Genomic DNA, 23,234 nt, shown 5'->3' with positions numbered 1-23,234 from the left:
TTGCCCGAGATTCGATCGTCGGTATCCCAATACCTTGTTCAATCTCGTTACCGGCAAGTCTCTTTACTCGTACCGCAATGCATGATCCCGTGACTAACGCCTTAGTCACTTTGAGCTCATTATGATGATGCATTACCGAGTGGGCCCAGAGATACCTCTCCGTCATACGGAGTGACAAATCCCAGTCTCGATCCGTGCCAACCCAACAGACACTTTCGGAGATACCCGTAGTGCACCTTTATAGTCACCCAGTTACGTTGTGACGTTTGGCACACCCAAAGCACTCCTACGGTATCCGGGAGTTGCACGATCTCATGGTCTAAGGAAAAGATACTTGACATTGGAAAAGCTCTAGCAAACGAAACTACACGATCTTTTATGCTATGCTTAGGATTGGGTCTTGTCCATCACATCATTCTCCTAATGATGTGATCCCGTTATCAATGACATCCAATGTCCATAGTCAGGAAACCGTGCTATCTGTTGATCAACGAGCTAGTCAACTAGAGGCTTACTAGGGACAGGTTGTGGTCCATGTATTCACACATGTATCACGATTTCCGGACAATACAATTATAGCATGAATAATAGACAATTACCATGAACAAAGAAATATAATAATAACCATTTATTATTGCCTCTAGGGCATATTTCCAACAATGCCTACATTACATTGATGAACTGGATCTAGTTCTGTGTCACCCTATGTTATAATTGTTGCATGAATAATGGCATCCGGCATAATTCTCCATCACCGATCCAATGCCTACGAGCTTTTCATATATTGCTCTTTGCTTAGTTGCTTTTCCGTTGCTACTGTTACGATTACTACAAAGCTACTACTGTCACTTTTGCTACCATTACCGTTACTTCCATACTACTTTGCTACTAAATACTTTGCTACAGATATTAAGTTATCCAGGTGTGGTTGAATTGACAACTCAGCTGCTAATACTTGAGAATATTCTTTGGCTCCCCTTGTGTCGAATCAATAAATTTGGGTTGAATACTCTACCCTCGAAAACTATTGCGATCCCCTATACTTGTGGGTTATCAAGACTATTTTCTGGCGCCGTTGCCGGGGAGCATAGCTCTATTCTTTGACCCACTTGGGATTTATATCTGCTGGTCACTATGAGGAACTTGAAAGATGAGAAAACCAAAATTTATCCCTCAACTACGAGGGGAGGTAAGGAACTGCCATCTAGCTCTGCGCACTAGATTCACCTTCTGTTTTGAGTAAGCTGGCGACACCTAAACCTGCTTCTGCTATTAATTCTGATATGCCGCATGTTATTGATGATGCCACTTCTGATATGCATGATACTTATGATGAAACTACTTCTATGCTTGATAATACTGTGCCACTAGGTGAATCTCTTGATGAAAAACTTGCTAGGGCTAGAGAGAATGAAATTATTGAAACTGATAATATTGATGAAAATGATGATCAAAATTCTCCCCCTAGATATGAATTGCCTGTTGTGCCTGAGGGTTATGTTATGGATGAAGAAACTGCTAGAGACTTTCTTTTGCTTGCAATGATAGGAATGATTGTAAGAAATTATTAGCTAAGCTGAAAGAAAAATCTTTGAATGCTAGAATGAAATATGACCCTGCTTTTGCTACTTCACCTATCTGCATTACTGGTAAGGATTATGATTTCTCTGTCGACCCTGAGATAATTACTTTGGTTGAATCTGATCCTTTTTATGGCTATGAATCTGAAACTGTTGTGGCACGTCTTACTAAATTAAATGATATAGCCACCCTATTCAGTAATGATGAGAAAACTCGCTACTACTATATCCTTAAATTATTTCTGTTCTCATTAAAGGGTGATGCTAAAACATGGTTTAATTCTCTAGATCCTGGTTGTGTGCGTAGTCCCCAGGATATGATTTATTACTTCTCTGCAAAATATTTCCCCGCTCATAAGAAACAAGCTGCTTTAAGGGAAATATATAATTTTGTGCAAATTGAAGAAGAGAGTCTCCCACAAGCTTGGGGGAGGCTTCTCCAACTACTTAATGCTTTGCCTGATCATCCTCTCAAGAAAAATGAAATACTTGATATCTTTTATAATGGACTAACCGATGCTTCCAGAGACCACCTGGATAGTTGTGCTGGTTGTGTTTTCAGGGAAAGAACAGTTGATCAAGCTGAATTGCTATTGAATAATATGTTGACTAATGAAAATAATTGGACACTTCCTGCACCAACTCTGAAGAAAAGGGGTATTCTATTTCTCAGTCCTGAAGATATGCAAGAGGCAAAGAAATCCATGAAAGAAAACAGTATTAAAGCTGAAGATATTTACCTCCTATTGAAGAAATACATGGTCTTAATTTGCCACCTGTTGAAGAAATACGTGGTCTTGATAACCCGACACAGGTAGTAAAGGTAAATTCTCTCTATAGATTTGATGAAGGTGATATCCCTCGTTATAAGTCTGCTAGCCAATGCTTGGATGAGTTTGATAATTTTATTGTTAAACAAGAAAACTTTAATGCTTATGTTGGTCGACAATTGAAACACAATGCTTATATGATTGAACACTTGAGCGATTATATGTCTAGAGTTAAAGGTGAACTTAAACTCATTAGTAAATATGCTTCTATGGTTACCACTCAAGTAGAACAAGTGCTTAAAGCTCAAAATGATTTGCTCAGTGAATTAAATAATAAGAAGAATGATAATGCTGTTAGAGTTATGACTAGAGGGGGTAAAATGACTCAGGAACCTTTGTATCCCGAGGGCCACCCTAAGAGAATTGAGCAAGATTCTCAGAGAACTAATGTTGATGCACCTAGTCCTTCTAAGAAGAAGAAAAAGAAAAATGACAGGACTTTGCATGCTTCTAGTGAACCTGTTATTGACACACCTGAGAATCCCAATGATATTTCTATTTATGATGCTGAGACACAATCTGGTGATGAACATGAACCTAGTGATAATGTTAATGATGATGTTCATGTTAGTGCTCAGCCTAGTAATGACAATGATGTAGAGATTGAACCTGCTGTTGATCTTGATAACCCACAATCAAAGAATCAACGTTATGATAAGAGAGACTTTGTTGCTAGGAAGCACGGTAAAGAAAGAGAACCATGGGCTCAAAAACCCATGCCCTTCCCTCCCAAACCATCCAAGAAAAAGGATGATGAGGATTTTTAGCGCTTTGCTGAAATGATTAGACCTATCTTTTTGCGTATGTGTTTTACTGATATGCTTAAAATGAATCCTTATGCTAAGTATATGAAGGATATTGTTACAAATAAGAGAAAGATACCGGAAGCTGAAATTTCCACCATGCTTGCTAATTATACCTTTAAGGGTGGAATACCAAAGAAACTGGGAGATCCAGGAGTACCAACTATACCATGCTCCATTACAAGAAACTATGTTAGAACTGCTTTATGTGATCTTGGAGCCGGTGTTAGTGTTATGCCTCTCTCTTTATATGGTAGACTTGATTTGAATAAGTTGACACCTACTGAAATATCTTTGCAAATGGCCGATAAATCAACTGCTATACCTGTCGGTATTTGTGAGGATGTGCCTGTTGTGGTTGCAAACGTTACTATTTTAACGAACTTTGTTATTCTTGATATTCCCGAGGACGATAGTATGTCGATTATCTTTGGTAGACCCTTTTTTAATACCGCAGGGGCTGTTATTGATTGCAACAAAGGCAATGTCACTTTTCATGTTAATGGTAATGAGCATACGGTACACTTTCCGAGGAAACAACCTCAAGTCTACAGTATCAATTCTATTGGAAAAATTTCAACTATTACTATTGGAGGTTTTGAATTTCCTCTTCCTACTGCCAAGAAGAGATATGATATTCTTATTGTTGGGGATGTGCATATCCCCATTGAGGTAACCTAGTGTTATTCGAAATTTCTCCGGTTCCATGTTATTCGAAAAGAGTTTGTCAACAAGACTTGATCAACCTTGTTAGTGGATTCCTTTTGATGAGCATGAGATGGATGAAGTTAGAAAGCACAACCTTCTGTACCCTCCTTTTACTTTCTGTTATTTACATTTAATAAAGCAAAAATAGTATATTCTGTCTATTTTCTAAATTATCCGTGCAATAAAAAATACCCCGAAAATAAAAGTTCGCCAAATGCCCTGAAAATGAAATATGATTTTTTTCTGTAATATTTGAGAATACCTGGCACTGAGAACACATCAGGGGAGCAAGCACCTGGCCACGAGGGTCCAGGGCGCGCCCACCCCCTAGGTGCGCCCCCTGCCTCATGGGCCCCTGGTGGCCCCCTCCACTTATTCCAGCCACCACACACTCCTTCTTCCTCCCAAAAAAATCACCAACCAGCTGAAGCACGAGTTCTAGCTCATCTTGCTGCGATTTTCGATCTCCTTGCTCAAAGCTCCACTCACAAAACTGCTTTGGGGGATTGTTCTTCGGTTTGTGACTCCTCCAATGGTCCAATTAGTTTTTGTTCTAGTGCTTTATTCATTGCAAATTTTTGCTGCCTAGGTGACCCTGTTTTTGAGCTTGCATGTCAAATTTATTTGGTCCCAAGTAGTTCTAATGCATGATATAGTCTCTAGGCACTTGTGGGAGTAGTTGCTATCAATTTTGCTGAGTAGGGTTCACTTTTATTTTAAGTTACTTAAATTTTCAGAATTTTTTCAAAGGAAGAAATATGTTTAGGAAAATGTACCAAGGTGGTTCTTCAAGGAAGCATAAGTATTACGGTGGGTGAACAAATTACTGTCGAGCAATTGATAGAAAAGTGCATAATTATGAGAATATCTAGGCATGATCATGTATATAGGCATCACGTCCGCGACAAGTAGACCGAAACGATTCTGCATCTACTACTATTACTCCACACATCGACCGCTATCCAGCATGCATCTAGAGTATTAAGTTCATAAGAACAGAGTAACGCATTAGGCAAGATGACATGATGTAGAGGGATAAACTCAAGCAATATGATGTAAAGCCCATCTTTTTATCCTCGATGGCAACAATACAATACGTGTCGTTTCCCTTTCTGTCACTGGGATCGAGCAACGCAAGATTGAACCCAAAGCTAAGCACTTCTCCCATTGCAAGAAAGATCAATCTAGTAGGCCAAACCAAACTGATAATTCGAAGAGATTTGCAAAGATAAAAAATCATACATAAAAGAATTCAGAGGAGATTCAAATATTGTTCATAGATAATCTTGATCATAAACCCACAATTCATCGGATCTCGACAAACACAACGCAAAAAGAGTTACATCGAATAGATCTCCAAGAAGATCGAGGAGAACTTTGTATTGAGATCCAAAGAGAGAGAAGAAGGCATCTAGCTAATAACTATGGACCCGAAGGTTTGTGGTAAACTACTCACACATCATCGGAGAGGCTATGGTGTTGATGTAGAAGCCCTCCATGATCGATTCCCCCTCCGGCGGAGTGCCGGAAAAGGCCCCAAGATGGGATCTCACGGGTAGAGAAGGTTGCGGCGGTGGAAATAGGGTTTCGTGGTGCTCCTGGATGTTTTTGGGGTATATGGATATATATAGGAGGAAGAAGTAGGTCGGTGGAGCTGCGAGGAGCCCACGAGGGTGGGGGCGCGCCCAGGGGGGCAGGCGCACCTCCCTGCCTTGTGGCCTCCTTGCTTCTTTCTTGACGTCCACTCCAAGTCCTCTGGATCACGTTTGTTCCAAAAATCACTCTCCCGAAGGTTTCATTCCGTTTGGACTCCGTTTGATATTCCTATTCTGCGGAACACTGAAATAGGCAAAAAAACAACAATTTGCACCGGGCCTTCGGTTAATAGGTTAGTCCCAAAAATAAAATAAAAGTGTATAATAAAGCCCATTAAACATCCAAAATAGATAATATAATAGCATGGAACAATCAAAAATTATAGATACGTTGGAGACGTATCAAGCATCCCCAAGCTTAATTCCTACCGTCCTCGAGTAGGTAAATGATAAAAACAGAATTTTTGATGTGGAATGCTACCCAACATAATTTTCAATGTAATTTTCTTTATTGTGGCATGAATGTTCAGATCCGAAAGTTTCAAGACAAAAGTTTAATATTGACATAAAAATAATAATACTTCAAGCATACTAACTAAGCAATTATGTCTTCTCAAAATAACATGGCCAAAGAAAGTTCATCCCTACAAAATCATATAGTTTGATCATGCTCCATTTCCGTCACACAAGAATGCTCTCATCATGCACAACCCCGATGACAAGCCAAGCAATTGTTTCATACTTTAGTAATCTCAAACTTTTTTCAACTTTCATGCAATACATGAGCGTGAGCCATGGATATAGCACTATGGGTGGAATAGAATATATTGATGGGGTTATGTGGAGAAGACAAAAAAGGAGAAAGCCTCACATTGACGCGGCTGATCAACGGGCTAGGGGGATGCCCATCAATTGATGTCAATGCAAGGAGTAGGGATTGCCATGCAACGGATGCACTAGAGCTATAAATGTATGAAAGCTCAACAAAAGAAACTAAGTGGGTGTGCATCCAACTTGCTTGCTCACGAAGACCTAGGGCATTTGAGGAAGCCCATTGTTGGAATATACAAGCCAAGTTCTATAATGAAAAATTCCCACTAGTATATGGAAGTGACAAAACAAGAGACTCTCTATCATAAAGATCATGGTGCTACTTTGAAGCACAAGTGTGGAAAAAAAAGGATAGTAGCATTGTCCCTTTTTATATCTCTTTTTTTGGGCCTTCTTTTTTTGGCCTTTCTCTTTTTTTGGGACAATGCTCTATTTATTTTGATCATCACACTTCTATTTATTTACAACTCAATGTTTACAACTCGATACTAGAACAAGATATGAATCTATATGAATGCCTTCGGCGGTGTACCGGGATGTGCAATGTATCAAGAGTGACATGTATGATAAATTATGCATGGTGGCTTTGCCACAAATACGATGTCAACTACATGATCATGCAAGGCAATATGACAATGATGAAGCATGTCATAATTGTTGGGGAACGTAGTAATTTCAAAAAATTTCCTACGCACACGCAAGATCATGGTGATGCATAGCAACGAGAGGGGAGAGTATTGTCCACGTACCCTCGTAGACCGAAAGCGGAAGCGTTAACACAACGCGGTTGATGTAGTCGTACGTCTTCACGATCCGACCGATCAAGTACCGAACGCACGACACCTCCGAGTTCAGCACACGTTCAGCTCGATGACGTCCCTCGAACTCCGATCCAGCCGAGTGTTGAGGGAGAGTTTCGTCAGCACGACGGCGTGGTGACAATGATGATGTTCTACCGACGCAGGGCTTCGCCTCAGCACCGCTACAATATTATCGAGGTGTAATATGGTGGAGGGGGGCACCGCACACGGCTAAGAGATCAATGATCAATTGTGTGTCCAGAGGTGCCCCCTGCCCCCGTATATAAAGGAGCAAGGGGGGGTTCGGCCGGCAAAAGGGGAGAGGCGCGCCAGGAGGAGTCCTACTCCTACCGGGAGTAGGACTCCCCCATTTTCCATGTTGGACTAGGAGAGAGAGGGGGAAGAGGTGGAGGGGAGGAAGGAAAGGGGGGGCGCCGCCCCCCTCTCCTTGTCCTATTCGGACTGGGGGGGGGGAGTGGCATGCGGCCCTGCCCTGGCCTCCTCTCCTCTCTTCCACCTAGGCCCACTAAGGCCCATTAAGTTACCGGGGGGTTCCGGTAACCTCCCGGTACTCCGGAAAAATCCCGATTTCACCCGGAACACTTCCGATATCCAAACATAGGCTTCCAATATATCAATCTTTATGTCTCGACCATTTCGAGACTCCTCGTCATGTCCGTGATCACATCCAGGACTCCGAACAACCTTCGGTACATCAAAACATATAAACTCATAATATAACTGTCATCGTAACGTTAAGCGTGCGGACCCTACGGGTTCGAGAACTATGTAGACGTGACTGAGACACCTCTCCAGTAAATAACCAATAGCGGAACCTGGATGCTCATATTGGCTCCCACATATTCTACGAAGATCTTTATCGGTCAGACCGCATAACAACATACGTTGTTCCCTTTGTCATCGGTATGTTACTTGCCCGAGATTCGATCGTCGGTATCTCGATACCTAGTTCAATCTCGTTACCGGCAAGTCTCTTTACTCGTTCCGTAATACATCATCCTGCAACTAACTCATTAGTTACAATGCTTGCAAGGCTTATAGTGATGTGTATTACTGAGTGGGCCCAGAGATACCTCTCCGACAATCGGAGTGAAAAATCCTAATCTCGAAATATGCCAACCCAACAAGTACCTTTGGAGACACCTGTAGAGCACCTTTATAATCACCCAGTTACGTTGTGACATTTGGTAGCACACAAAGTGTTCCTCCGATAAACGGGAGTTGCATAATCTCATAGTCATAGGAACATGTATAAGTCATGAAGAAAGAAATAGCAAGATACTAAACGATCGAGTGCTAAGCTAACGGAATGGGTCAAGCCAATCACATCATTCTCCTAATGATGTGATCCCGTTAATCAAATGACAACTCATGTCTATGGCTAGGAAACATAACCATCTTTGATCAACGAGCTAGTCAAGTAGAGGCTTACTAGTGACACTCTGTTTGTCTATGTATTCACACAAGTATTATGTTTCCGGTTAATACAATTCTAGAATGAATAATAAACATTTATCATGATATAAGGAAATAAATAATAACTTTATTATTGCCTCTAGGGCATATTTCCTTCAGTCTCCCACTTGCACTAGAGTCAATAATCTAGATTACACAGTAATGATTCTTACACCCATGGAGTCTTGGTGCTGATCATGTTTTGCTCGTGGAAGAGGCTTAGTCAACGGGTCTGCAACATTCAGATCCGTATGTATCTTGCAAATTTCTATGTCTCCCACCTGGACTAAATCCCGGATGGAATTGAAGCGTCTTTTGATGTGCTTGGTTCTCTTGTGAAATCTGGATTCCTTTGCTAAGGCAATTGCACCAGTATTGTCACAAAAGATTTTCATTGGTCCCGATGCACTAGGTATGACACCTAGATCGGATATGAACTCCTTCATCCAGACTCCTTCATTTGCTGCTTCCGAAGCAGCTATGTACTCCGCTTCACACGTAGATCCCGCCACGACACTTTGCTTAGAACTGCACCAACTGACAGCTCCACCGTTCAATGTAAACACGTATCCGGTTTGCGATTTAGAATCGTCCGGATCAGTGTCAAAGCTTGCATCAACGTAACCATTTACGATGAGCTCTTTGTCACCTCCATAAACGAGAAACATATCCTTAGTCCTTTTCAGGTATTTCAGGATGTTCTTGACCGCTGTCCAATGATCCACTCCTGGATTACTTTGGTACCTCCCTGCTAAACTTATAGCAAGGCACACATCAAGTCTGGTACACAGCATTGCATACATGATAGAGCCTATGGCTGAAGCATAGGGAACATCTTTCATCTTCTCTCTATCTTCTGCAGTGGTCGGGCATTGAGTCTTACTCAATCTCACACCTTGTAATACAGGCAAGAACCCTTTCTTTGCTTGATCCATTTTGAACTTCTTCAAAACTTTGTCAAGGTATGTGCTTTGTGAAAGTCCAATTAAGCGTCTTGATCTATCTCTATAGATCTTGATGCCCAATATATATGCAGCTTCACCGAGGTCTTTCATTGAAAAACTCTTATTCAAGTATCCCTTTATGCTATCCAGAAATTCTATATCATTTCCAATTAGCAATATGTCATCCACATATAATATCAGAAATGCTACTGAGCTCCCACTCACTTTCTTGTAAATACAGGCTTCTCCAAAAGTCTGTATAAAACCAAATGCTTTGATCACACTATCAAAGCGTTTATTCCAACTCCGAGAGGCTTGCACCAGTCCATAAATGGATCGCTGGAGCTTGCACACTTTGTTAGCTCCCTTTGGATCGACAAAACCTTCCGGTTGCATCATATACAACTCTTCTTCCAGAAATCCATTCAGGAATGCAGTTTTGACATCCATTTGCCAAATTTCATAATCATAAAATGTGGCAATTGCTAACATGATTCGGACAGACTTAAGCATTGCTACGGGTGAGAAGGTCTCATCGTAGTCAATCCCTTGAACTTGTCGAAAACCTTTCGCAACAAGTCGAGCTTTATAGACAGTAACATTACCGTCAGCGTCAGTCTTCTTCTTGAAGATCCATTTATTTTCAATGGCTTGCCGATCATCGGGCAAGTCAACCAAAGTCCATACTTTGTTCTCATACATGGATCCCATCTCGGATTTCATGGCCTCAAGCCATTTTGCGGAATCTGGGCTCACCATCGCTTCTTCATAGTTCGTAGGTTCGTCATGGTCTAGTAACATAACCTCCAGAACAGGATTACCGTACCACTCTGGTGCGGATCTTAATCTGGTTGACCTACGAGGTTCAGTAATAACTTGATCTGAAGTTTCATGATCATTATCATTAACTTCCTCACTAATTGGTGTAGGTGTCGCAGAAACTGGTTTCTGTGATGATCTACTTTCCAATAAGGGAGCAGGTACAGTTACCTCATCAAGTTCTACTTTCCTCCCACTCACTTCTTTCGAGAGAAACTCCTTCTCTAGAAAGGATCCATTCTTAGCAACGAATGTCTTGCCTTCGGATCTGTGATAGAAGGTGTACCCAACAGTCTCCTTTGGGTATCCTATGAAGACACATTTCTCCGATTTAGGTTCGAGCTTATCAGGTTGAAGTTTCTTCACATAAGCATCGCAACCCCAAACTTTAAGAAACGACAACTTTGGTTTCTTGCCAAACCATAGTTCATAAGGCGTCGTCTCAACGGATTTCGATGGTGCCCTATTTAGAGTGAATGCAGCCGTCTCTAAAGCATAACCCCAAAACGATAGCGGTAAATCAGTAAGAGACATCATAGATCGCACCATATCTAGTAAAGTACGATTACGACGTTCGGACACACCATTACGTTGTGGTGTTCCGGGTGGCGTGAGTTGCGAAACTATTCCGCATTGTTTCAAATGTAGGCCAAACTCGTAACTCAAATATTCTCCTCCACGATCTGATCGTAGAAACTTTATTTTCTTGTTACGATGATTTTCAACTTCGCTCTGAAATTCTTTGAACTTTTCAAATGTTTCAGACTTATGTTTCATTAAGTAGATATACCCATATCTGCTCAAATCATCTGTGAAGGTGAGAAAATAACGATATCCGCCACGAGCCTCAATATTCATCGGACCACATACATCTGTATGTATGATTTCCAACAAATTAGTTGCTCTCTCCATAGTTCCGGAGAACGGTGTTTTAGTCATCTTGCCCATGAGACACGGTTCGCAAGTACCAAGTGATTCATAATCAAGTGATTCCAAAAGTCCATCATTATGGAGTTTCTTCATGCGCTTTACACCGATATGACCTAAACGGCAGTGCCACAAATAAGTTGCACTATCATTATCAACTCTGCATCTTTTGGCTTCGACATTATGAATATGTGTGTCACTACTACCGAGATTCATTAAAAATAGACCACTCTTCAAGGGTGCATGACCATAAAAGATATTACTCATATAAATAGAACAACCATTATTCTCTGATTTAAATGAATAACCGTCTCGCATCAAACAAGATCCAGATATAATGTTCATGCTCAACGCTGGCACCAAATAACAATTATTTAGGTCTAATACTAATCCCGAAGGTAGATGTAGAGGTAGCGTGCCGACGGCGATCACATCGACTTTGGAACCGTTTCCCACGCGCATCGTCACCTCGTCCTTGGCCAGTGTTCGCTTAATCCGTAGTCCCTGTTTCGAGTTGCAAATATTAGCAACAGAACCAGTATCAAATACCCAGGTGCTACTGCGAGCTCTGGTAAGGTACACATCAATAACATGTATATCACATATACCTTTGTTCACCTTGCCATCCTTCTTATCCGCCAAATACTTGGGGCAGTTCCGCTTCCAGTGACCAGTCTGCTTGCAGTAGAAGCACTCAGTCTCAGGCTTAGGTCCAGATTTGGGTTTCTTCTCCTGAACAGCAACTTGCTTGCTGTTCTTCTTGAAGTTCCCCTTCTTCTTCCCTTTGCCCTTTTTCTTGAAACTAGTGGTCTTATTGACCATCAACACTTGATGCTCCTTTTTGATTTCTACCTCCGCTGCCTTTAGCATTGCGAAGAGCTCGGGAATTGTCTTATTCATCCCTTGCATGTTATAGTTCATCACGAAGCTCTTGTAGCTTGGTGGCAGTGATTGAAGAATTCTGTCAATGACGCTATCATCCGGAAGATTAACTCCCAGTTGAATCAAGTGATTGTTATACCCAGACATTTTGAGTATATGCTCACTGACAGAACTATTCTCTTCCATCTTGCAGCTGTAGAACTTATTGGAGACTTCATATCTCTCAATCCGGGCATTTGCTTGAAATATTAACTTCAACTCCTGGAACATCTCATATGCTCCATGACGTTCAAAACGTCGTTGAAGACCCGGTTCTAAGCCGTAAAGCATGGCACACTGAACTATCGAGTAGTCATCAGCTTTGCTCTGCCAGACGTTCATAACTTCTGGTGTTGCTCTTGCAGCAGGCCTGGCACCCAGCGGTGCTTCCAGGACGTAATTCTTCTGTGCAGCAATGAGGATAATCCTCAAGTTACGGACCCAGTCCGTGTAATTGCTACCATCATCTTTCAACTTTGCTTTCTCAAGGAACGCATTAAAATTCAACGGAACAACAGCACGGGCCATCTATCTACAATTAACATAGACAAGCAAGATACTATCAGGTACTAAGTTCATGATAAATTTAAGTTCTATTAATCATATTACTTAAGAACTCCCACTTAGATAGACATCCCTCTAATCATCTAAGTGATTACGTGATCCAAATCAACTAAACCATAACCGATCATCACGTGAAATGGAGTAGTTTTCAATGGTGAACATCACTATGTTGATCATATCTACTATATGATTCACGCTCGACCTTTCGGTCTCAGTGTTCCGAGGCCATATCTGCATATGCTAGGCTCGTCAAGTTTAACCTGAGTATTCTGCGTGTGCAAAACTGGCTTGCACCCGTTGTAGATGGACGTAGAGCTTATCACACCCGATCATCACGTGGTGTCTGGGCACGACGAACTTTGGCAACGGTGCATACTCAGGGAGAACACTTTTATCTTGAAATTTTAGTGAGAGATCATCTTATAATGCTACCGTCAATCAAAGCAAGATAAGATGCATAAAAGATAAACATCACATGCAATCAATATAAGTGATATGATATGGCCATCATCATCTTGTGCTTGTGATCTCCATCTCCGAAGCACCGTCATGATCACCATCGTCACCGGCGCGACACCTTGATCTCCATCGTAGCATCGTTGTCGTCTCGCCAACTATTGCTTTTACGACTATCGCTACCGCTTAGTGATAAAGTAAAACAATTACATGGCGATTGCATTGCATACAATAAAGCGACAACCATATGGCTCCTGCCAGTTGCCGATAACTCGGTTACAAAACATGATCATCTCATACAATAAAATATAGCATCATGTCTTGACCATATCACATCACAACATGCCCTGCAAAAACAAGTTAGACGTCCTCTACTTTGTTGTTGCAAGTTTTACGTGGCTGCTACGGGCTTAGCAAGAACCGTTCTTACCTACGCATCAAAACCACAACGATAGTTTGTCAAGTTGGTGCTGTTTTAACCTTCGCAAGGACCGGGCGTAGCCACACTCGGTTCAACTAAAGTGAGAGAGACAGACACCCGCCAGTCACCTTTAAGCAACGAGTGCTCGCAACGGTGAAACCAGTCTCGCGTAAGCGTACGCGTAATGTCGGTCCGGGCCGCTTCATCTCACAATACCGCTGAACCAAAATATGACATGCTGGTAAGCAGTATGACTTATATCGCCCACAACTCACTTGTGTTCTACTCGTGCATATAACATCAACGCATAAAACCAGGCTCGGATGCCACTGTTGGGGAACGTAGTAATTTCAAAAAAATTCCTACGCACACGCAAGATCATGGTGATGCATAGCAACGAGAGGGGAGAGTGTTGTCCACGTACCCTCGTAGACCGAAAGCGGAAGCGTTAACACAACGCGGTTGATGTAGTCGTACGTCTTCACGATCCGACCGATCAAGTACCGAACGCACGGCACCTCCGAGTTCAGCACACGTTCAGCTCGATGACGTCCCTCGAACTCCGATCCAGCCGAGTGTTGAGGGAGAGTTTCGTCAGCACGACGGCGTGGTGACAATGATGATGTTCTACCGACGCAGGGCTTCGCCTAAGCACCGCTACGATATTATCGAGGTGTAATATGGTGGAGGGGGGCACCGCACACGGCTAAGAGATCAATGATCAATTGTGTGTCCAGAGGTGCCCCCTGCCCCCGTATATAAAGGAGCAAGGGGGGTTCGGCCGGCCAAGGGGAGAGGCGCGCCAGGAGGAGTCCTACTCCTACCGGGAGTAGGACTCCCCCCTTTTCCATGTTGGACTAGGAGAGAGAGGGGGAAGAGGTGGAGGGGAGGAAGGAAAGGGGGGCGCCGCCCCCCTCTCCTTGTCCTATTCGGACTGGGGGGGGGGAGGGGCGTGCGGCCCTGCCCTGGCCTCCTCTCCTCTCTTCCACCTAGGCCCACTAAGGCCCATTAAGTTACCGGGGGGTTCCGGTAACCTCCCGGTACTCCGGAAAAATCCCGATTTCACCCGGAACACTTCCGATATCCAAACATAGGCTTCCAATATATCAATCTTTATGTCTCGACCATTTCGAGACTCCTCGTCATGTCCGTGATCACATCCGGGACTCCGAACAACCTTCGGTACATCAAAACATATAAACTCATAATATAACTGTCATCGTAACGTTAAGCGTGCGGACCCTACGGGTTCGAGAACTATGTAGACATGACCGAGACACCTCTCCGGTAAATAACCAATAGCGGAACCTGGATGCTCATATTGGCTCCCACATATTCTACGAAGATCTTTATCGGTCAGACCGCATAACAACATACGTTGTTCCCTTTGTCATCGGTATGTTACTTGCCCGAGATTCGATCGTCGGTATCTCGATACCTAGTTCAATCTCGTTACCGGCAAGTCTCTTTACTCGTTCCGTAATACATCATCCCGCAACTAACTCATTAGTTACAATGCTTGCAAGGCTTATAGTGATGTGTATTACTGAGTGGGCCCAGAGATACCTCTCCGACAATCGGAGTGACAAATCCTAATCTCGAAATACGCCAACCCAACAAGTACCTTTGGAGACACCTGTAGAGCACCTTTATAATCACCCAGTTACGTTGTGACGTTTGGTAGCACACAAAGTGTTCCTCCGGTAAACGGGAGTTGCATAATCTCATAGTCATAGGAACATGTATAAGTCATGAAGAAAGCAATAGCAAAATACTAAACGATAGAGTGCTAAGCTAACGGAATGGGTCAAGTCAATCACATCATTCTCCTAATGATGTGATCCCGTTAATCAAATGACAACTCATGTCTATGGCTAGGAAACATAACCATCTTTGATCAACGAGCTAGTCAAGTAGAGGCATACTAGTGACACTCTGTTTGTCTATGTATTCACACAAGTATTATGTTTCCGGTTAATACAATTCTAGCATGAATAATAGACATTTATCATGATATAAGGAAATAAATAATAACTTTATTATTTCCTCTAGGGTATATTTCCTTCAATAATAAATGAAACGGTGAAAAGTTTCATGGCAATATATCTCGGAATGGCTATGGAAATGCCATAATAGGTAGGTATGATGGCTGTTTTGAGGAAGATATAAGGAGGTTTATGTGTGATAGAGCGTATCATATCACGGGGGTTGGATGCACCAGCGAAGTTTGCACCAACTCTCAAGGTGAGAAAGGGCAATGCACGGTACCGAAGAGGCTAGCAATGATGGAAGGGTGAGAGTGCGTATAATCCATGGACTCAACATTAGTCATAAAGAACTCACATACTTATTGCAAAAATCTACAAGTCATCAAAAACCAATCATTACGCGCATGCTCCTAGGGGGATAGATTGGTAGGAAAAGAACATCGTTCGTCCCCGACCGCCACTCATAAGGATTATAATCAAAGAACACCTCATGCTTCAAATTTGTTACACAATGTTTACCATACGCGCATGCTACGAGACTTGCAAACTTCAACACAAGTATTTCTAAAATTCACAACTACTCAACTAACACAACTCTAATATTACCATCTCCATATCCCAAAACAATCATCAAGTATCAAACTTCTCATAGTATTCAATGCACTTTTTATGAAAGTTTTTATTATATCCAACTTGGATGCCTATTATATTAGGACTAATTTTATAGCCAAAGAAAATTACCATGCTGTTCTAAAGGACTCTCAAAATAATATAAGTGAAGCATGAGAGATAACCAATTTCTATAAAATAAAACCACCACCGTGCTCTAAAAGATATAAGGGAAGCACTTGAGCAAAATTTATCTAGCTCAAAAGATATAAGTGAAGCACATAGAGTATTCTAATAAATTCCGATTCATGTGTGTCTCTCCCAAAAGGTGTGTACAGCAAGGACGATTGTGGTAAACTAAAAATCAAATACTCAAATCATACAAGACGCTCCAAGCAAAACACATATCATGTGGTGAATAAAAATATAGCATCAAGTAAAGTTACCGATGGACGAAGACGAAAGAGGGGATGCCTTCCGGGGCATCCCCAAGCTTAGGCTTTTGGTTGTCCTTGAATTTTACCTTGGGGTGCCTTGGTCATCCCCCATCTTAGGCTCTTTCCACTTCTTATTCCATAATCCATCAAATCTTTACCCAAAACTTCAAAACTTCACAACACAAAACTCAACAGAAAATCTCATGAGCTCCGTTAGCAAAAGTAAACAAACCACCACTTCAAGGTACTGTAATGAACTCATTATTTATTTATATTGGTGTTAAACCTACTTTATTCCAACTTCTCTATGGTTCATACATCCTGATACTAGCCATAGATTCAATAAAATAAGCAAACAACACACGAAAAACAGAATCTGTCAAAAACAGAACAGTCTGTAGTAATCTGTATCAAACGTATACTTCTGGAACTCCAAAAATTCTGAAATAAATTTTTGGAGGTGAGGAATTTATCTATTAATCATTTTCAAAAAGAATCAACCTAAAAGAACTCTCCAGTAAAAAATGGCAGCTAATCTTGTGAGCGCTAAAGTTTCTGTTTTTTACAGCAAGATCAAAAAGACTTCACCCAAGTCTTCCCAAAGGTTCTACTTGGCACAAACACTAATTTAAAACATAAAAACACATATAACCAGAGGCTAGATGAATTATTTATTACTAAACATAAAAAAAAACAAGAAACAAAAATAAAATTGGGTTGCCTCCCAACAAGCGCTATCGTTTAGCGCCCCTAGCTAGGCATTGATAATTTTAATGATGCTCACATGAAAGACAAGAATTGAAGCACAAAGAGAGCATCATAAAACACGTGATAAACACATCTAAGTCTAACATACTTCCTATGCATAGGCATTTTATAAGCAAACAAATTATCATACCAAGCAAAAATTAGCATATGCAAGGAAGAAGAAAGAGATGATAGCAATCTCAACATGACGAAAGGTAATTTAGTAAGATAAAAATTTCTACAACCATATTTTCCTCTCTCATAATAATTAAATGTATGATCATAGGCAAATTCAAAAAAATAGCTATCACATAACATATTCTCAACACGATCCACATGCATGCGAAGTTGACACTCTTCCGAAATAGTGGGATTATCATTAACTAAAGTCATGACCTCTCCAAACCCACTCTTATCAAAAATACCATAAGATTGAACATTCTCCAAACATGTGGGATCTAAAGTTGACACTCTTCCAAACCCACTTTCAATATTATTGCAAACACTATTATCAATCTCATATTCATCATGGGGCTTAAATAAATTTTCAAGATCATAAGAAGAATCAACCCAATCATGATCATTGCAACAAGTAGTAGACATAGCAAAATTAGCATCCCCAAGCTTAGGGTTTTGCATATTATTAGCACAATTGACATCAAGAGAATTTATAATAACGTCATTGCAATCATGCTTTTCATCGAAGGAACTATCAAGTATGGGTGCAATAGCAACGATCTCATGTTTAACTATAGCAAATTCATCTTCATAAATATTGGCATCATGGCCACAAGAATAGCAAGCATCATGTTCATCAAGGGATATTTCAATCAAATCATCGGAATCATAATTATCTATAGATTCATGCATATCATTATTTTCTTTAGAAGCAACGGTCATTCTTTCAATAAATTCTTTGACATAGACATTATGAGCATAGTTTTCATCGCAATATTTAAGTATGTCAAAATTCTCATATTCGTAGAGAGTAATATCATACTTTTCAATAAAAGAAGCAACTTCATAAGCACCCTTAAAAGCAACAAATTCTTCAATTTGTTCGATATCATAGTAACTATAAACACCCTTTGCTTAAGAAGAAAAGATTTCATTATCATTAAACTCACATAGGTAGGGAAGGTGTTTTTTAGGGTTCTTAGAGCAACAAGTAAAATCATAAATTTCACAAAGATTCCAAGCATAACACAGCAATCTGTTTATTTGACCCCATAAGAGTCTCCCTTTTTCAGACAAACGGTGACACACAAAATGAGCATGCTCATCTAAAGATTTCCCATCAACTAGGCTAGTTGGGGTTTCAGCACGAGCGCATAAGGATCGAAGATGATCCAAGTAGAACACTTTAAGTGGATCTATATCAATAGATTTTCAGCAAGCGAAGATGCAAGCATATAGAAGGCACATGGCAACACGACCAAACAAAAGGACGAATGGAAGAAGGGCGAATAAAATGGCAAAGGTGAAGTGGGGGAGAGGAAAACGAGAGGCAAATGCTGAATAATGTAATGCGAGGGGTAAGAGTTTTTGATGGGTACTTGGTATGTCTTGACTTGACTTGACTTGGCGTAGATCTCCCCGGCAACGGCGCCAGAAATCCTTCTTGCTACCTCTTGAGCTTGTGTTGGTTTTTCCCTTAAAGAGGAAAGGGTGATGCAACAAAGTAGCGTAAGTATTTCCCTCAGTTTTTGAGAACCAAGGTATCAATCCAGTAGGAGACTACACACAAGTCGCCTCGTACCTACACAAACAAATAAGAACCTTGCAACCAACGCGATAAAGGGGTTGTCAATCCCTTCACGGCCACTTGCAAAAGTGAGATCTAATAGAGATAATAAGATAAATATTTTTGGTATTTTTATGATATAGATTGAAAGTAAAGATTGCAAAGTAAAAATAGATTGGAAACTTATATGATGGAGAATAGACCCGGGGGCCATAGGTTTCACTAGTGGCTTCTCTCAAGATAGCATAAGTATTACGGTGGGTGAAAAAATTACTGTCGAGCAATTGATAGAAAAGTGCATAATTATGAGAATATCTAGGCATGATCATGTATATAGGCATCACGTCCGCGACAAGTAGACCGAAACGATTCTGCATCTACTACTATTACTCCACACATCGACCGCTATCCAGCATGCATCTAGAGTATTAAGTTCATAAGAACAGAGTAACGCATTAGGCAAGATGACATGATGTAGAGGGATAAACTCAAGCAATATGATATAAACCCCATCTTTTTATCCTCGATGGCAACAATACAATACGTGTCGTTTCCCTTTCTGTCACTGGGATCGAGCAACGCAAGATTGAACCCAAAGCTAAGCACTTCTCCCATTGCAAGAAAGATCAATCTAGTAGGCCAAACCAAACTGATAATTCGAAGAGACTTGCAAAGATAAAAAATCATACATAAAAGAATCCAGAGGAGATTCAAATATTGTTCATAGATAATCTTGATCATAAACCCACAATTCATCGGATCTCGACAAACACACCGCAAAAAGAGTTACATCGAATAGATCTCCAAGAAGATCGAGGAGAACTTTGTATTGAGATCCAAAGAGAGAGAAGAAGGCATCTAGCTAATAACTATGGACCTGAAGGTCTGTGGTAAACTACTCACACATCATCGAAGAGGCTATGGTGTTGATGTAGAAGCCCTCCGTGATCGATTCCCCCTCCGGCGGAGCACCGGAAAAGGCCCCAAGATGGGATCTCACGGGTACAGAAGGTTGCGGCGGTGGAAATAGGGTTTCGTGGTGCTCCTGGATGTTTTAGGGGTATATGGATATATATATAGGAGGAAGAAGTAGGTCGGTGGAGCTGAGAGGGGCCCACGAGGGTGGGGGCGCGCCCAGGGGGCAGGCGTGCCTCCCTGCCTCGTGGCCTCCTTGCTTCTTTCTTGACGTCCACTCCAAGTCCTCTAGATCACGTTTGTTCCAAAAATCACTCTCGCGAAGGTTTCATTCCGTTTGGACTCCGTTTGATATTCCTTTTCTGCGAAACACTGAAATAGGCAAAAAAACAGCAATTTGCACTTGGCCTTCGGTTAATAGGTTAGTCCCAAAAATAATATAGAAGTGTATAATAAAGCCCATTAAACATCCAAAATATATAATATAATAGCATGGAAATATCAAAAATTATAGATACGTTGGAGACGTATCAGCCTCCCTGTCACCTTCGGCAAGCGAGACCACTACCGCATTGAGCTCATCGACGTCAACGTCGCCCACATTCGCCTCCCGTACAATGCCATCCTCGGCTACACGGCCCTTGCCAAGTTCATGGCTGTGACCCACCATTGCTACAATGTCCTCAAGATGCCAGGAAGCTGCGGTGTCATCACGGTCGCATGCGAGGAGAAGGACACGCTGTGCTCTCTCGAGCGTGCCTACCAGGCTGTGGCAGTCGAGGACCCAGATGATGAGGGCGCTATCTACCCTCCTGAGGTTGTCCTCAAGAAGAAGAAACAGTTGCTCCACCAAGGACCTCAGGAGGGTGGGGCGTCCGGCTGCGTTGCCTCAAGCCCTGCGCCCACTAACGGGGCGCCTCCCTCTCTCGCATAGGAAGGCGCGCTCGGCGCCCTCTCAGGCTGGGCTTGGGGGCTTTCCTTTGGAGGGCCTCTGACCTGGCCAGCGTCACGGGGGAGGCGCTCGGGCACCATGTGGAGGCATGCTTCAACGCGCGCTTCCGTGAGGAAAGCGCAGGGCGCGAGGCACCAAGCGCTTAGGAGTTCATCACCAAGGCGGCCGAGGAGCTTCAAGAGGCAAGAGCTGTGCGAGGCAACCGTCGCCCACCACCCGGCGCAGCTCCCTGCCCCGACGAGGACAGGGAGCTACGTGCATGCGTCAACATCCCTGGGCTCAATAGGGCCGCATCTCAGGAGCTCTTTTGGCCCTCCCACGTTGGTCGGTGCGAGGGCCCCCCTCACAGCTATGTTTGCATGCCTTTCGGTTTGCTGAACAGGGCTGCCGTGCATCGGCGCCACATGCGGGGCGTCCTGGCGGGTCAGGAGGCCAGGCACCAGGCGATCCTATCGGAGGTGGCCACGGATCCTCGCGAGCCCCCGGGCCTCCAGAGCCTCGTGAGGTTTAGGGCCTGGGCGATTCGTGAGGAGCAACTTCTACAGTGCGCGTCTTCGGCTACTTCAACACCTCTTCAGCAACGGTGCCAGGTGACATTTTTTTGGTTTGTTCAGTTGGGGCGCCCCTCGGGCTGCACTATCCCCAAGCCGCGTGGGTCCGTCCCTGCGGCGTGTATCGTCTTTGCATCCATCAGAACTGGCTCCACCCTTATATCATGAGTTGCTTTATGATTATCACCTGCTTGCCCGGTGCTTTATCGCCTTTCGCTGCCTCCACGCGCTGCTGACTCGCCTCTTGCTCATCCCGCAATGGGGGCAACTCATGCTGGCACGGTGCTTGTGCTCGAGTCCGTCCCTGCAACACTGACAAATCTGAGAGATCAGGCTCTGGCTCGCGGCCCGCCCCGCGCATGTCACCTCACCAGATCCTCAGTGCCTTCATCTTCTTGCGGAAAGATCAGCGGCGGGGCATCAAGCGCCGTTATGAGCTATTCTCTCCTCCTTGGACTCACTCGTAGGAACCTTCGGGGCTTAACTACGGGTAGGCCCGCCGGCCATCCCTTTTTCACGCAATTCGCTTGCACGTTAAAGGGGGGCTCCTGAGCATCGCGCCTCAGGGGCTCCTACTGGCTCTCGAGCCCCCGCCCCCTGGCCTTGACCACGGCATCGCGACCTAGCATACCAGTGGCGGTCGAGCCTTGCTCGAGGGCCGGGACCCGAGGACGTAGAGCATCCAGATGAGCGGGGGAAAAGGGGAGACCGACGTGAGCCCTACCTAGGAACGTCACCACTAAGGCACGACCAGGCGCCTCGCAAGGGAATCACTGAAGGCTCACCAAGACAAGTCGCCCATACATATCAGCGCGAATCTCACGATCCAATATCTTGACTTTCGCAATCTCGCTCGGGCAATGCCGCTTTCCTTTTTGGCCTTCAGGGAGCTGCTTGCACGCCAAAGGGGACATCTTGAGCATCACGCCTCAGGAGCTCTTACTGGACCTCGGGCCGCTCACCTCCTGGCCTTGACCACGTCATCGCGACCTGGCATACCAGCGACGGGTGAAGCCTGCCTGGGGACTGGGTCCTGTCGGCATAGAGCACTAAGCTACCGCGAGAACGAAAAGGGGGAACCGTGCTGGAGCGAGATACACAATTTCAACATCATACTAGGAAGGATAACATTGGAGCAAAAGGACTACAGTTTTTTACATACCCCCATGGGCTCGTCACAATTCCGCGCAGGGAAACAAAAGAAGAAGACCTCGGAGGAGCCCGGCCGCTAGGTATCACCGACGACGCAGAGAGGACGCCGCTGCTGCATGATACGTCTCCAACGTATCTATAATTTTTTATTGTTCCATGCTGTTTTATTATCAATCTTGGATGTTTTATAATCATTTTATATCATTTTTTGGTACTAACCTATTTGTTGGGGAACGTAGTAAATTCAAAAAATTTCCTACGCGCACGCAAGATCATGGTGATGCATAGCAACGAGAGGGGAGAGTCTTGTCCACGTACCCTCGTAGACCGACAGCGGAAGCGTTATCACAACGCGGTTGATGTAGTCGTACGTCTTCACGATCCGACCGATCAAGTACCGAACGCACGACACCTCTGAGTTCTACACACGTTCAGCTCGATGACGTCCCTCGAACTCCGATCCA

This window comes from Triticum aestivum, chromosome 2D, assembly GCF_018294505.1.
Source record: "Triticum aestivum cultivar Chinese Spring chromosome 2D, IWGSC CS RefSeq v2.1, whole genome shotgun sequence".
Taxonomy (NCBI): Eukaryota; Viridiplantae; Streptophyta; class Magnoliopsida; order Poales; family Poaceae; genus Triticum; species Triticum aestivum.
This window is presented reverse-complemented; position numbering follows the sequence as displayed.